The sequence below is a fragment of the Perna viridis genome, chromosome 2 (genome assembly GCF_037379345.1).
Source record: "Perna viridis isolate PV_CMFRI_1.1 ecotype Kerala chromosome 2, ASM3737934v1, whole genome shotgun sequence".
In the NCBI taxonomy this organism is placed as follows: domain Eukaryota; kingdom Metazoa; phylum Mollusca; class Bivalvia; order Mytilida; family Mytilidae; genus Perna; species Perna viridis.
The window spans coordinates 7,701,237-7,714,794 of NC_142446.1; the positions used below are offsets into that span (position 1 = coordinate 7,701,237).

Here is a 13,558-nt window from a genome sequence, read left to right on the forward strand (position 1 = left end):
AAGTTCTACCATGTGGCACCAAGGATTATAGATACTCCATGTGGTAACAAGGATAACAGTTATTCTGTGTGGTACCAAATATTATAGTTATACCATGTGGCACCAAGGATTATAGAAATTCCATGTGGTACCAAGGATTATAGAAATAACATGTGGCACCAATATTATAGTTATTCCATGTGGTAGCAAGGATTATAGTTATACTGTGAGGCATCAAGGATTATAGTTACAACAATGATTATAGTTATTCCATGTGGTACCAAGGATTATAGTTATACTATGTGGCACCAAGGATAATAGTTACATCATGGATTATAATTATTCCATATGGTAGCAAGGATTATAGGTATTCTATGTGGTACCAAGGATAATAGTTTTTCCCTGTGTTACCAAGGATTATTGTTATACCATGTGGTACCAAATATAAGTTCTACCAGGTGGCACCAAGGATTATACTTATACCATGTGGCAACAAGGATAATACTTATACCATGTGGTACCAAGGATAATAGTTATTCCATGTGGTACCAAGAATTATAGTTATACCATGTGGCACCAAGGATTATAGTTATACCATGTTGTACCAAATATAAGTTCTACCATGTGGCACCAAGGATTATAGATACTCCATGTGGTAACAAGGATAACAGTTATTCTGTGTGGTACCAAATATTATATTTATACCATGTGGCACCAAGGATTATAGAAATTCCATGTGGTACCAAGGATTATAGAAATAACATGTGGCACCAATATTATAGTTATTCCATGTGGTAGCAAGGATTATAGTTATACTGTGAGGCATCAAGGATTATAGTTACAACAATGATTATAGTTATTCCATGTGGTACCAAGGATTATAGTTAATACTTATACCATGTGGTACCAAGGATAATAGTTATTACGTGTGGTACCAAGGATTATAGTTATACCATGTGGCACCAAGGATTATAATTATACCATGTGGTACTAAATATAAGTTCTACAATGTGGCACCAAGGATTATACTCCAGGTGGTAACAAGGATAATAGCTATTCCGTGTGGTACCAAATATTATAGTTATACCACGGGGCACCAAGGATTATAGGAATTCCATGTGGTACCAAGGATTATAGAAATACCATGTGGTACCAAGGATTATAGAAATACCATGTGGTACCAATATTATAGTTATTCAATGTGGTACCAAAAATTATAATTATTCCATCAGTGAAATAATTGATGAGATCGTCAATTAGAAGGCTGCAGTGGCCATAACAAAGGTGTCCTGCCATGGTCCCAGGAACATTTTTATTATGCAAACAGCTTCACAAGGATTTATATATTTAACTCTATGAGCTGCAAGACAATATAATAAAAGCTAAGAAACCAAACAATATTCTTACACACTGACAAACACACCAGCAGGGAATATTACACAGAAAGTTACGTCTAAATCTCAACATACCTTGTAACCCAGTAAAAACGTACTGCACGTTGCATTTTACAAAGCAAGACTCATCCAACATTCCACCTCCGTGATTGATACTAATGTAACCAACTACCTCAATACCAATTTCAAATTCAAAATAATCATCTTATCTTGAAATCACTCCTCTCTAACCACCAAGAGATTATCCTCTATGGATAAATTAAAGGAATCACATTTATATACTGTCCATCGTAAACATCTTGCATATAATTACCATTTTATCTGACTTGGACAGCTGATGATAATTGGTAATTATAATAAAGTATGTGGTATTCTCCCGGAGTAGGAACCATAGGGCTCCGCCACAGGAGGCTAAATTGCCCGACCCTACCCACCTTTCCTTATTTCCAGTGGCAACCAAAATTTCTCGACCCCATTATCCTGGTGTCCCATCCCATTTTTCATTTCATGTTCATTTTATCATCCATTTCATGTTCATCGTCTGAATATAGCTGAAATATTGCTGCTCGGACGTTAAACCCTAACAAACAAACAAAACATATATGTCATAATTGTAACCAACATAGACCTCTATAAATTTAACTATCAAATTACATAAACCGAAGATGGACAACACAGCACATCTCAGCTGCAGCTTTTTATCAAGATCATTTCACCTACCAATAAAACCATTATCAAAACATATTATATCAATAAGATGCTGACATCCAGTCATAACTAGGACACAATACAAATGTGATTCTCCAACTAATAACCATAACTGATCAGTGACAGTTAGATCAAATGCAGCATGGGTTCTGATGTATTTGGACAAAAATATATTGTTCACAAATGACTTACACATTCAAAACACTTCGTAAATTTGGCCAAAAACTGGGAAAGTGGTACGAATGTATCTACACATCGAAAATATTTTATACACCTTCTTTTCAAAAGCAATTAATCCTGAAAATGGGTGAGTCAAAATTTGAGTTTATTCTCCGTTTCATTGTGAAAACAGTATTAATCAGTCTTTTAAAAATTGTACAAGTGCAATGTATATTAAAATTGGGTATCAAAAGCTTTTACTTTTTGTACATTTAGAATATAGCAAAAAAAAAGTTAAAACAATAAATAATTACTTTTATTTTTATTTTTTCCATTGCCTCACCAAGATTTTGACTTTCATTTTTATTTTCATTTGCTCCCCTTGACCCAATTTTTGAAAAAAAACTAATGTAAAACAGACTATAAAAATATGTTGGCCTAAATTATTGTTAAATTGCAAAAATAGGGAATTAAAGGAAAGCATGGAAATTGAATTCAAATGTATCTAAACACAAGCTTATTGTTGTAAATGGTTAATATTGAACTCTATGATTAATTTTTAAATTCACCATTCTGGTTTAATACGAGAGACATTAAAACAAGAGGCTCACCTGGTTAATTTTTTGCCTTTCAAAGGCAATAACTCTATTAAGAAGATGTCCAACAATTTAGACTCATGAAGACTTTGGTAGGACTTTTCATAAGGATCATTTCATCAATTGAAAGATTATTTTTATCTATTACAGTTTTCAAAATATAGGCTAAAAGCTGTAAAGAAATATAATTTTTCACCTTTCAAGGGCAATAACTCAAAACAACTTTAATCCAATGCAGAGATTTGTAGGCCTTGTAATAAGGATCATTTCGACATTGAAAAAATTTGGCTAAACCTAACGATTTTAAAGATATATATAAAAAACTTCTGCCTTACTAGTATGCTCTATTTTCAGTAATGGCAGCCATGTTTTTTGATGGATCAAAAATCCCCACAACAATTCTATGTAGAATACCTTAAGGAACATTCATACCTAATTTGGGTCCAATAGGTCAAGTAGTGTCAGAGGAGAAGAGTTTCGAAAAATGGTTCACTGCAACGGATGATGACAGACGCCAAGTGATAGTGATAGCTCACTTGCCCTTTGACCAATGCCACTGCGTATTATTCAGGTTCCATGTTGGTTAACATGGAATACCCAGATTAATGAACAAAAACCTCTCCAACATATTGCATAATTAAACTACAAACTTAATTTTAGTTGGACTTTCTCAGTTTCTAAATTTTCAAGTCGAAATTCAATTTATTGAAACTGTTTGTCCACAGGATATCCTATAGACACCTGTGTCATGTAAAAGTGATTAGTTTCTGGACACTTAGTTCCAGAGACAAACACCAAAGTCTTATAATACAACTTCAACAAGTTTATCTGATGCAGGAAACAATAGCAATGCACTTAAAGTAATATTAAAGTCCTGGAGCACCTACAGCTCTATATATCATAACACATGGCCAAATATCCAAAATAGAAAGATTATTGCAAAAAGCAATATCACAAGACAACAGATTGATGCCATTCCTGAGAAATGCATTTGAAATTCCTATGCCATCACCAAGGCAAAGTTTTATTTTCATTTATCATCTCCAGATTTCCGATGTCACGAGGAGGTAACCGTAATAAACAAGAGGCTCCCAGGAGCTTGAAACGCTCACCTGGTTTAATTTTTGCCATTTAAGGGCAATAACTCTAACAAGGAATTGTCAGACAATTTTGACTCCATTTGATTCATTGGACACATTTGTAAGCTTTATAATAAGGATCATTTCAGCATTTAAAGCTATTGGCTAAACCTAACAGATTTGGAGATGTATGCAAAAATCTGCTGTCTGACCCCATTGTTCTATTTTTAGTAATGGTAGCCATGTTTTTGCAGCGTTCAAAAATCTGTCATTTCATTAAGGATACCCTATAAAACAAAAATGTCAACTTTCATTGAATTCTGTTGAGCAGTTTCTGAGTAGAAGATTTTTTTAAAGTAATAACATCATAAACAGAAAAAAAAGTCCAAAAAGGGCTATAACTCCAACATAGGTCAACAAATTTCCACCAAAATTTGACCACAGAAAGATCTCTTCATGCTGAATAATTTTATCCCGGTCAGATTTTGGTTAAACCTAACCACTTTGGAGATATATGCAAAAATCTGCTGTCTGACCCCAATGTTCAATTTTTAGTAACAGCGGCAATGCTTTATAACAGATCAAAAATCCAAACATTTATTTTGTTAAGGATGCCCTTTAAAACAAAAATACTAACTTTCATTAAGTTCTGTAAAGTAGTTTCTGAGGAGAAGATTTTTTAAAACAATAACATTAAAAACAGCAAAAAATGTCCAAAAAGGACAATAACTCCAACATGGGTCAACAAATTTTCACCAAAATTTGACCACAGATAGATCTCTTCATGCTGAATAATTTTACCCCATCAAAATTCAACTAAACCTAACAGTTTTGGAGATAATTGCGAAAAACTACTGGCTGACCCCCTATGTTCTATTTTTAGTAACGGTGGCCATGTTTTTCAACAGATCAAAAATCCTCAAATCAGTTCTATGCACAATACCCCAAAAAAACATTCATACCAAGTTTGGTTCCAATTGGTCAGATTGTATCAGAGGAGAAGATTTTTTAAAGAAACAACATTTGAAATAGCAAAAAACGTTGAAAAAGGGCAATAACTCCAACATGGCATAACATATCAAAATGAAAATTTGACCAGAGATAGGTCTCATCATGCTGAACATTTATATTTGCGTCAAAATTTTGCTAAACCTAAAGGTTTTGGAGATATATGCAAAAAACTACTGTCTGACCCCTACGTTCAATTTTTAGTAACAGTGGCCATGTTTTTCAACGGATCAAAAATCCCCACACCAGTTCTATGCAGGATACCCCAAGGAACATTCATTTTAAGTTTGGTTCAAATTGGTCAAGTAATTTCAGAAGAGAAGAGTTTTGAAAATTGTTAATGACGACAATGATGGACGACAACGGACACCAAGTGATAGCAATAGCTCACATGGCCTACGGCCAGGTGAGCTAAAAACCTGATACAATGGGTGATACATTAGGATGGTTTCTGATGTTATGCTACCCTTTGGTTGAAAATTTGGCAAAAAATAATTGAGCGGCAATAATTGCTTTATACAAGTTTCTTGATCAGAACCACTGCCCTCTTTTTTGTAAACATTTTGATCCGCCAGGGCTTGCATGAAATATCTAGAGACAGCTCTTCAAATTAGTACTCAGGATTCCTCTTTAAATTTCATTTCTTTGAGTAATGACTATTTATAACATCGCAGTGTTTTGGTTTCTAGCTAAACATCAATCTTTGGTTAAAATCTAAAAAAACGAAGGTAAGAAAAAGGATTGGAGGTCAAAATTTATCAAAGCATCTCGGTTATGGATTTGGATTCATATTTCGATGGTTTTTGATTGTGAGTTCTTCTTATAAACAATTAATATTTGGATTATTTTGTTTATTATACGTCTGAGAATAAAGCTTGTTTATATCGACAATGGACATCTGGTTTATTTGGGTTAACAAGTACTGATAATTTATAAAAGATTATAGAGTAATCATTGGAACCAAGGTTATAGCGGTAATCAAAAGAATGCAATCCAGGGACAAAGACCAGACATGGAAAACAGACATACACAACAAAGAACATAAAGTAACTAAAATCATACATACAAAGTAACAAAAGCAAACAAGCAAATCGGACTCCACTAAAAACTGGGAGCACGGACCAGGTGCCCCGGTAGGGTAAGCGTCCTCTGCTCATCTAGAAACACCCACTAAGTTGCTCATAAAAAGTCAAGTCCGGGGTAGACAAACTAGGAAAGGAAAACTATGACCCGTTGAATAAATCAGTTTTCATGGTGCAGATGGATACACCATAACGAACCACAAGTTCATGATGATGACCATAAAACTTCTGTAGTGATGACTTCAATCTTGTAGCAACATAACCCTGTTCCAGAAGCCTATTTGTTAGAGTTCTAGCACAATACAAAAAGTCTGCGTAGTTTCGGCAAGCTCTGGCATAATGTATGAGTTGTGATATGAACACATCATACGCAGATGCTGAAGGGAAGTTGCCACAGATGAAAGGAAAGTTGACAATTCTGAATGAAAAGTCATCATGTTTGTCGTGAAGTTTGGTCAATAGCTTTCTTTTACCATCGATTTCTAAGTGTAGGTCAAGATATGAGGCTAACCTTACAGTGTCTGTAGTATCCTTTATCTCAGGTTCTTAGGGGTAGATGTGATGTATCAAATCCCTGAAATTAGGATTGTTTAAAGATAATATGCCATCTATACAGCGGAAACTGAAATTAAAGGATCTAGCCAAAGGATATTCTTTCTTTCAGATCAAATCAACTATAAAGTCAGCCTCATAAGAGTGAAGTAATAGGTCAGCAAGTAAAGGAGCATAATTTGTTCCCATTGGAATGCCGACCGTTTGTTGAAAAACACGTCCACCACACTGGACAAATATGTTGTTGATGAAAAATTTCAGCATTTTGTAAACATCTTCCTCTGTATATTTGGAAGATGAGTTGGAACTATTTCTTACAAAGTATGAGGAATCTCTACCAAGAACTATATATTTGTATCTAGGTGTACCATCTTTTTTTGGAAAAACAACGATGTATAGTCTATAAGGCTTATTATAGGTTAGAGGTCAACTACTTTTAATTGGATTGTTTTTAATACGAACCAAATTTATCAGCACATTTAGTTGTTTGTTGGCATAAATAACATGGAATTAAATTTTATGTAGAATTACCTATAACGTGGACCTTACTATCTACATTTGAACTTTATTGTGGTATGCCAATGGGACTATTTTCCTGTGTTAGTGTAAGATAACTGCTGATGCTAACAGGCTTTATAAATCTAAAGACTTTTGCGACTTCTATATCAATTCTGGTCTTCAATTTATATCGATAAAAAGCCTTTTTCAAGGGGGGGAGTCGGGGTAACTTGTATGGAAATTATTTCAATAGTTTGTAAATAATTAAAATTCCCTACTGAAAGTTTAAAAAAAAAAAAAAAAAAAAAAAACTTGCCTACAATATAACAGGGATTTTATATTATGTTAAATTTATATAGTCCCTAATTATAAGCCTCAAATATCTAGAAATAAAGTTCTTAATATAAAATAAAACACTTGCATTCAAGCCAATCAAGGTCATCTTTTAGAAAAATTAGAAAAATCACCCTTAAAAATATAAAATATGACCGGGCATTTATAGGAATAAGTGCCTTGTGTGGAAAATCTCAAATTCGTATTGGCATCGCAGATTAGCCTTTTTTTAACTATTAGTATATATGTTTACATCAAACTAACTTTCAGTTTCACTTTCACATCATTGAAAAACTAAGCCCCTTCAACATTGAAAATAAATAATCCGTCTTTTTTTCCCTTACCCTCGGGCAATCCCGGCAATGCTCGAGTGGTGGAAACTAGTGTAGCGGAAATGACCGAGTAGTTTGCGATTGCAGATAATTACCTATGAGGGGCCGAAAAAAAAATCCTTGATAAACACATTAAAAGCATGATTACGTTATTTTCTAATCCCTTTAGGGATTATGCTTTTTTCATAAATTTCCTCTGAAATAGAGGAGGATTGAATAGGCATGTTTACGTATGTCCAATCAATTCTGTTTTGGGGGGAAATCTAAATAAGGCCCCGTGGCCAATCTTTGAAAATCAGATGCAGGTCGTCCCTTGTTTTCCTTCGTTTTTTTTTTGTTGTTGCGTAGTTTGTTGAATTGGTATCAATAATTAGCGACAAGAGATGATAAGAAGCGCCAAAAGCGATATGATGCGGCGAAATAGCGTCAACAATTTTTTTTCAATGAAATATAAAAATGAATGTAAATATATTTCAATAAAGTGACAAAGAAAAGTTAGAACAAGATTTTGAAAATACACATTTGAACAGAAAAAAAAAATTAAAATTGAAATAAGTGAAATATTTATAGAAATAGATTTTAAAGTATTATATTAATGTTAAATATGGAAAAAGTTGAATACAAAGAAGGCAATGATACACATTTCAAAGTTTCGATATGTTGTACACGTTTTTCAAAGAATTGCCTCTCATCAGCGTTACATAGGAAGATCTAAATCTAAAACCAAATATTAACTGTTTATAAGAAGTACTCAAAATCAAAAACCATCGAAATATGAATCCAAATCCATAACCGAGATGCTTTGATAAATTTTGACCTCCAATCATTTTTCTTTTTCCCGGCTTTATCTTTTTAAGATTTTAACCAAAGATGGTAACTTTCTACAAATAGGTCATCCAACAGACTGTTAAATTAGAGCAAATGGACAGCAGTAGTCTTAAGATTCAAATATTCAATTTATTAGAGCCGCGGTAAGTACTCTGATACTTTTAAATAACTTATTTCAAACCATTAAGGTACTTACCGACGTGAAAATGAGTTTAAGTTTCCAAGAAAAATATTTACTGTTTTCCTATTCCCAAATGATGACCACCATCCAGGTTGTCGTGTGTTGAAGGGTTATGTCCCTTTGAAAAAGGGGTAGTGAGTTGTGTTTACTTTCATACACACTCAGTTCATTTAAAATATTACCCCTACCCCTCAGGCCTCAGTATCAAACAGAATTCTTATTCACAGCATACCGACACCATAAAATTTTATTTTAGACATTCATAATTGAGATAATGATATACCCAACATATCTGATCAATTCAGGCGATAAGATTTTCTTTTTGGGGGTTACAAAGACTGTAAAATAAAATTATAAAAAGGGGAATTTTCAGAATTTCAGAATTTCTTCTATATCACCCGTTATTTTCATTTTTTTTCAGAATACCGTAGTTCAAACAAGCTTTTGTATGATATGGTACATTAATATAGTGTCTTAGCTTCCAAATGAGCCCAAGTATTAAATACTTGGACTTTTCCAAGTCAAGTTAGGTGAAAAATAGTCACCCCTACCCATGAAAAAAATACCTCAACATGAACTAAAATGTTAATTTTTGGCATATAAACAGTGTACAATAGACATGATGGATACTACTGGTTTAATTATCGATGTATACAACATATCTACTCATTTCAGGCACGTATTTTTCAGTTTCAATGTGACAATTATGAGTTTTTCATAAAAAGGGAAATTTTCTGAATTTCATATTTTCTTTCATTTTACCTATAATGGACATCTTTTATTTCAAATACCGTACTTCAAATAAGCTTTTGTATAGTCAAATAAAATTGTATAATGTAATAATAACCCCAGAAGTATTTATTGTGATAATGCTAAACAGAAAATACCAAATAAGCTACTTTTTACAGAAGCATGAATACAATGATTTTTCAGTGGGGTAGGAGTACATTTTCTTCATTTTACTCCCAAACCCTAAGTGTACCGCAAATTTCTTGGTACCATTGTGAAGTTGAGACATTTGGCTACATGATGATGCCTTTATTTGTTTAGTTTGTTCACACATGCTATCCCAAGAAGACAGACGCTCAAACCATTGAGTCACAAAAATCTTGGCTTTTTGACCCAGTGGGGTACATATAAAGGCTAATACTGAATAAGAATCCGAGAATATTCTTTGGCGACAAATTGATTCGGTAATGGGAGGTATAAAGGTACCTAAAAATCACCATGAAGTTGGTGAGTGGGGGTGCACGGTGGACCCCCAGCCCACGGACTACTACACATTACCCCAGTAAAATCATTTATGTACATGTTTTTAATATTGCCACTGGAGACTATTAGGGTGTTGTATAAAACTTGAGGAGTATTTAACATGTATACTTTTCTAGTTTATGAAACTATTTTTTTTTCAAATGTTTTGCGGGGGTCAGAATATGTATTTCAATTTACTAGCCCAGATCATAATATTTATTTTATAGCAATTTACAGGGCAGACTAATTATTCTCTGGTATGATAAGGCCAGATTATTTATTTCCTAAATAATCAGAGACAGATTATTTATTTTCAAAATCTGCCTGGCTCCCTAAAAATTTAATGATCGTCCCCTTATTGTATTAAGATTGGGATTGATTTTGGAGGTTAAGATTAGAACATTTTTTAAATTAGGGGCCAAAAAGGAGGGCCAGAAACATGCATTTTCCTGATGTCCGGACAATAACTTGACTATTACTATACCACCAAAAGACGACTGAGATTGATTTTGGGGGGTTAAGACTTGAGCCTTTTTGGGATAAGGGAAAAAGGACCAAAAAGGGATCTAAAACCAGCATATGTCCGGACAATAACTTGAGCTAAAGTGAATGGATCTCATATAAATTTTACCAGAAGGTGCCATACCGCGTAAGGAAAACTGAGATTCATATTTTGGGCTGTGAATAGAGCCAAGGAAGAGCAAAGTGCCACAAATGGGCCAGAAACTGCAAGATTATATACCGCCAAAGGAAGGTTGGGATTGATTTGAGGTTATAACTGGAACCAATTAGGAATAAAGGCCAAAAGGTGACTACTTTGATTCTGGTCAAATTGTTATCATATCGTAATGAAAATTCAAATCTGTATCAAGTTTAAATGGTGTGTCCAAATTTGCCCAAACTGTTCTATGTTCGACCTCTGCGGTCGTATCAAGCTGCGCCCTGTGAAGCGTTTTATTAAAAATTATATTTCTATAAAATGTACTTTCATTTGAAATATGCCAAACACCCCATCTTAAAAGGGATAGCACAGACCTCTTGCAAGCCACCCGATGCAATATGCTTTGCTGATTTTCAGTTTGAACATTTTGCCAGTACCTGTAGGTCATCTATCATTCGGGTTGGCAGAAATCTAATTTTGGCGCTTGCTTCGTCGCAACTACGGTTTTTTTTAGAATACAAACTAAAGCGGAAGAGAAATGGCACAAGCCCTATGATTATAGACCCAAATTATTTGCATTGAGACGGTGCAATTCACATCTACCAAAGTTTTTTTTTCACACATTGCCTCGATGGTTGGCGACAATATTTTAAACACGGGTGTTAATTTCTGTTGTAAGGAATTCAAACTTTATTGCTTCGATCATCAGTGCGTGGCCATTGGATCGGTGAAATTGGACGACGTCAAACTTTGTTTCGGTGTACCACACGGCACTGTATAAGTGCCTAAGCTTTTCTACATGTTAAAAAAAAAACAGATCAGTGAAATTTGCAGGCGACACGGTATGTCATACCACTATTATGCGGACGATACTCAAGTTTATGAGATCTCGCTTATCGTCTTGATAATTACTCATCGGACACCAGTGCATGGATGAGTACCAATTAAATTAAACCAAGACAAAACAGAACTGATCATCTTTTCACCAAAGCATCAGTAATTTCCATGCAGCTTTCATTCGACGAAACAGTATTAACTCATGTCTCTTGTCAGGGGCGGATTCAGGCGGGGGACTGGCGGGCGCGCGCCCCTCTAAAATTTGCCAAGCATGGGTTGTCAGTGGTAGATTTAAGCGGTTTTAGGTGGAAACTTTAGTTTCTCGCTAATTTTACCACAAAAGATATCTACATTGCACCCGCTCTAGAAGAACATTTCAAAAATTTAACCTAATTTTTTTTAACTGTGCGCACTCTGATCCGCCCCTGCTTGTGTAAAAAAAATCCAGGTGTTTTTATTTTTGACAAAACACTCAGCATGGGCCAAGCGTCTTCTGTAACAATGTCATGTTTTCATCAAATCCGCAATATCGGCCGTATAAAATCTTGGATTACAGATGATGCCTGCAAGATTAATATCACGGACAAGTAAGTATTAGTCGATCACGCCAGTTTTTATTTCATTGCATTGATTACCAGTTCTATTCAATACCGTTGCCAATACTAACTTTTGATATATGGTGAATATGTCAAAGAGACAACAACAACACCGGGATGAAAATGTCAGCCAAAAGGCCACCCATCAATACACGACGATTAAACACACACCACAGGGCAGGCTGCAGTTGGCCCCAAAACATCGTTATGCACAGGTACAGCGAAAGAGTTGCCCCTTTATACTCAAGTAACGTAAAAATAAACTAAAAGTGAAAGCAAAACAAAACATACAAAGGCCAGAAATTCCCGACTTGGGACTGGCACAAAAAATGCGCCGAGGTTAAAGTACTTTGACGTGATCACAACCCGGCCTCCCCTTTTAAAATCTGGCCACTGTGGGAAAATATTACACAATTAAACACACCTAAAATCAGTTCATAAAGATCTGAGTCCTTTGTTACAACAGACATGCCAGCTCCGGACAAGTTTAAACCTACAAAAAGTAATGTCCCTACCGTCTGTATTTTGATGTATGTGTTCAAAGCAATACACGACAAAGCGCCAAAATATTTGCAGGGTTTAGTTGAATTGTACAAACCAGTAGAAATGTGAAGTTTTGATAACATGGATTAATTTCATATTATGTTCTTTTTCAGCAAATGTATACTCGGCTAATGCCACCTCAGACCTGGTGGCATAACACGGCATAGGGGACCTCTGCCCAATTATTTCCAGAGCTGCTAAAAATACTTTAAAGGCATTTCCAACATACAGTGCCTTAGGTACTCTTTTGAACTTACAGCATTCATCAATATATATGCTTTTTTTTCAGCAATTTTTTTGTCAAATATGGTAACAAAGCATGATACCCTTACTTACTTAATCAAAATGGCATGGTTTCTTAGGTGAGCGATTCAGACTCTTCGAGAGCCTCTTTTTTCACTTTTGACTGATTATTCCCTTACAAAATTTTATACTTTCTTATAATTGCTTTAAAATTACAATTTAAAAAAAAATAGTTCTGTATATACATGAGTTGAAAGGCAATTTCATGTTTCCATTGTATTTTAGTTGAAATGAATGAAGTAGTTTTGCTACTTAAGATTCTTTGTCATTGCTATAATTATGTAGTATATCTGTTTATCATCAGGTTCTATTTTTGTTTAATCATTTTACATGAGGCTTTCCTTGTATACTTTAATTTGCATTATGTCAAGCGTGAAATATAATTGTTTATATAATATAATGCGCTATACAAATTATGTTTGATAAAAATAATAATTTAAAAAAATTAAGAATTACTTTGCGGTTATGCTACTCTTTTGAAAAACACTTGGCAAAATAAAAAATGAGTGGCGAATGGTAGCATGGGTCCCCTCTATAGATACAAATATATAGTACTTGGTAGAGATTCCTCATACTTTGTAAGAAATAATTCCAAATCATCTTCCAAATATATAGAAGAAGATGTTTACAAAATGCTG

The 13,558-nt window shown here is 34.3% G+C and overlaps 1 protein-coding gene across 6 annotated transcripts in view; it reads right to left on the reverse strand.

Annotated features, from left to right (window-relative positions):
• Positions 1 to 8,075, reverse strand: part of LOC148623509 (thiosulfate sulfurtransferase-like) — a 28,752-nt gene extending 20,677 nt beyond the window's left edge. For 2 of the 6 annotated variants that reach the window (XM_088565362.1, XM_088565356.1), the window contains exon 1: positions 7,653 to 7,757. The gene's annotated coding sequence lies outside the window, so the exon portion shown is untranslated. Of the gene's footprint in view, positions 1 to 1,807; positions 1,962 to 6,516; positions 6,535 to 7,641; positions 7,758 to 7,950 lie in introns of those variants that run through there. The other 4 variants (XM_088565357.1, XM_088565359.1, XM_088565360.1 and 1 more) reach the window with 4 other exon arrangements.
• Between the last annotated feature and the right edge of the window lie 5,483 nt (positions 8,076 to 13,558).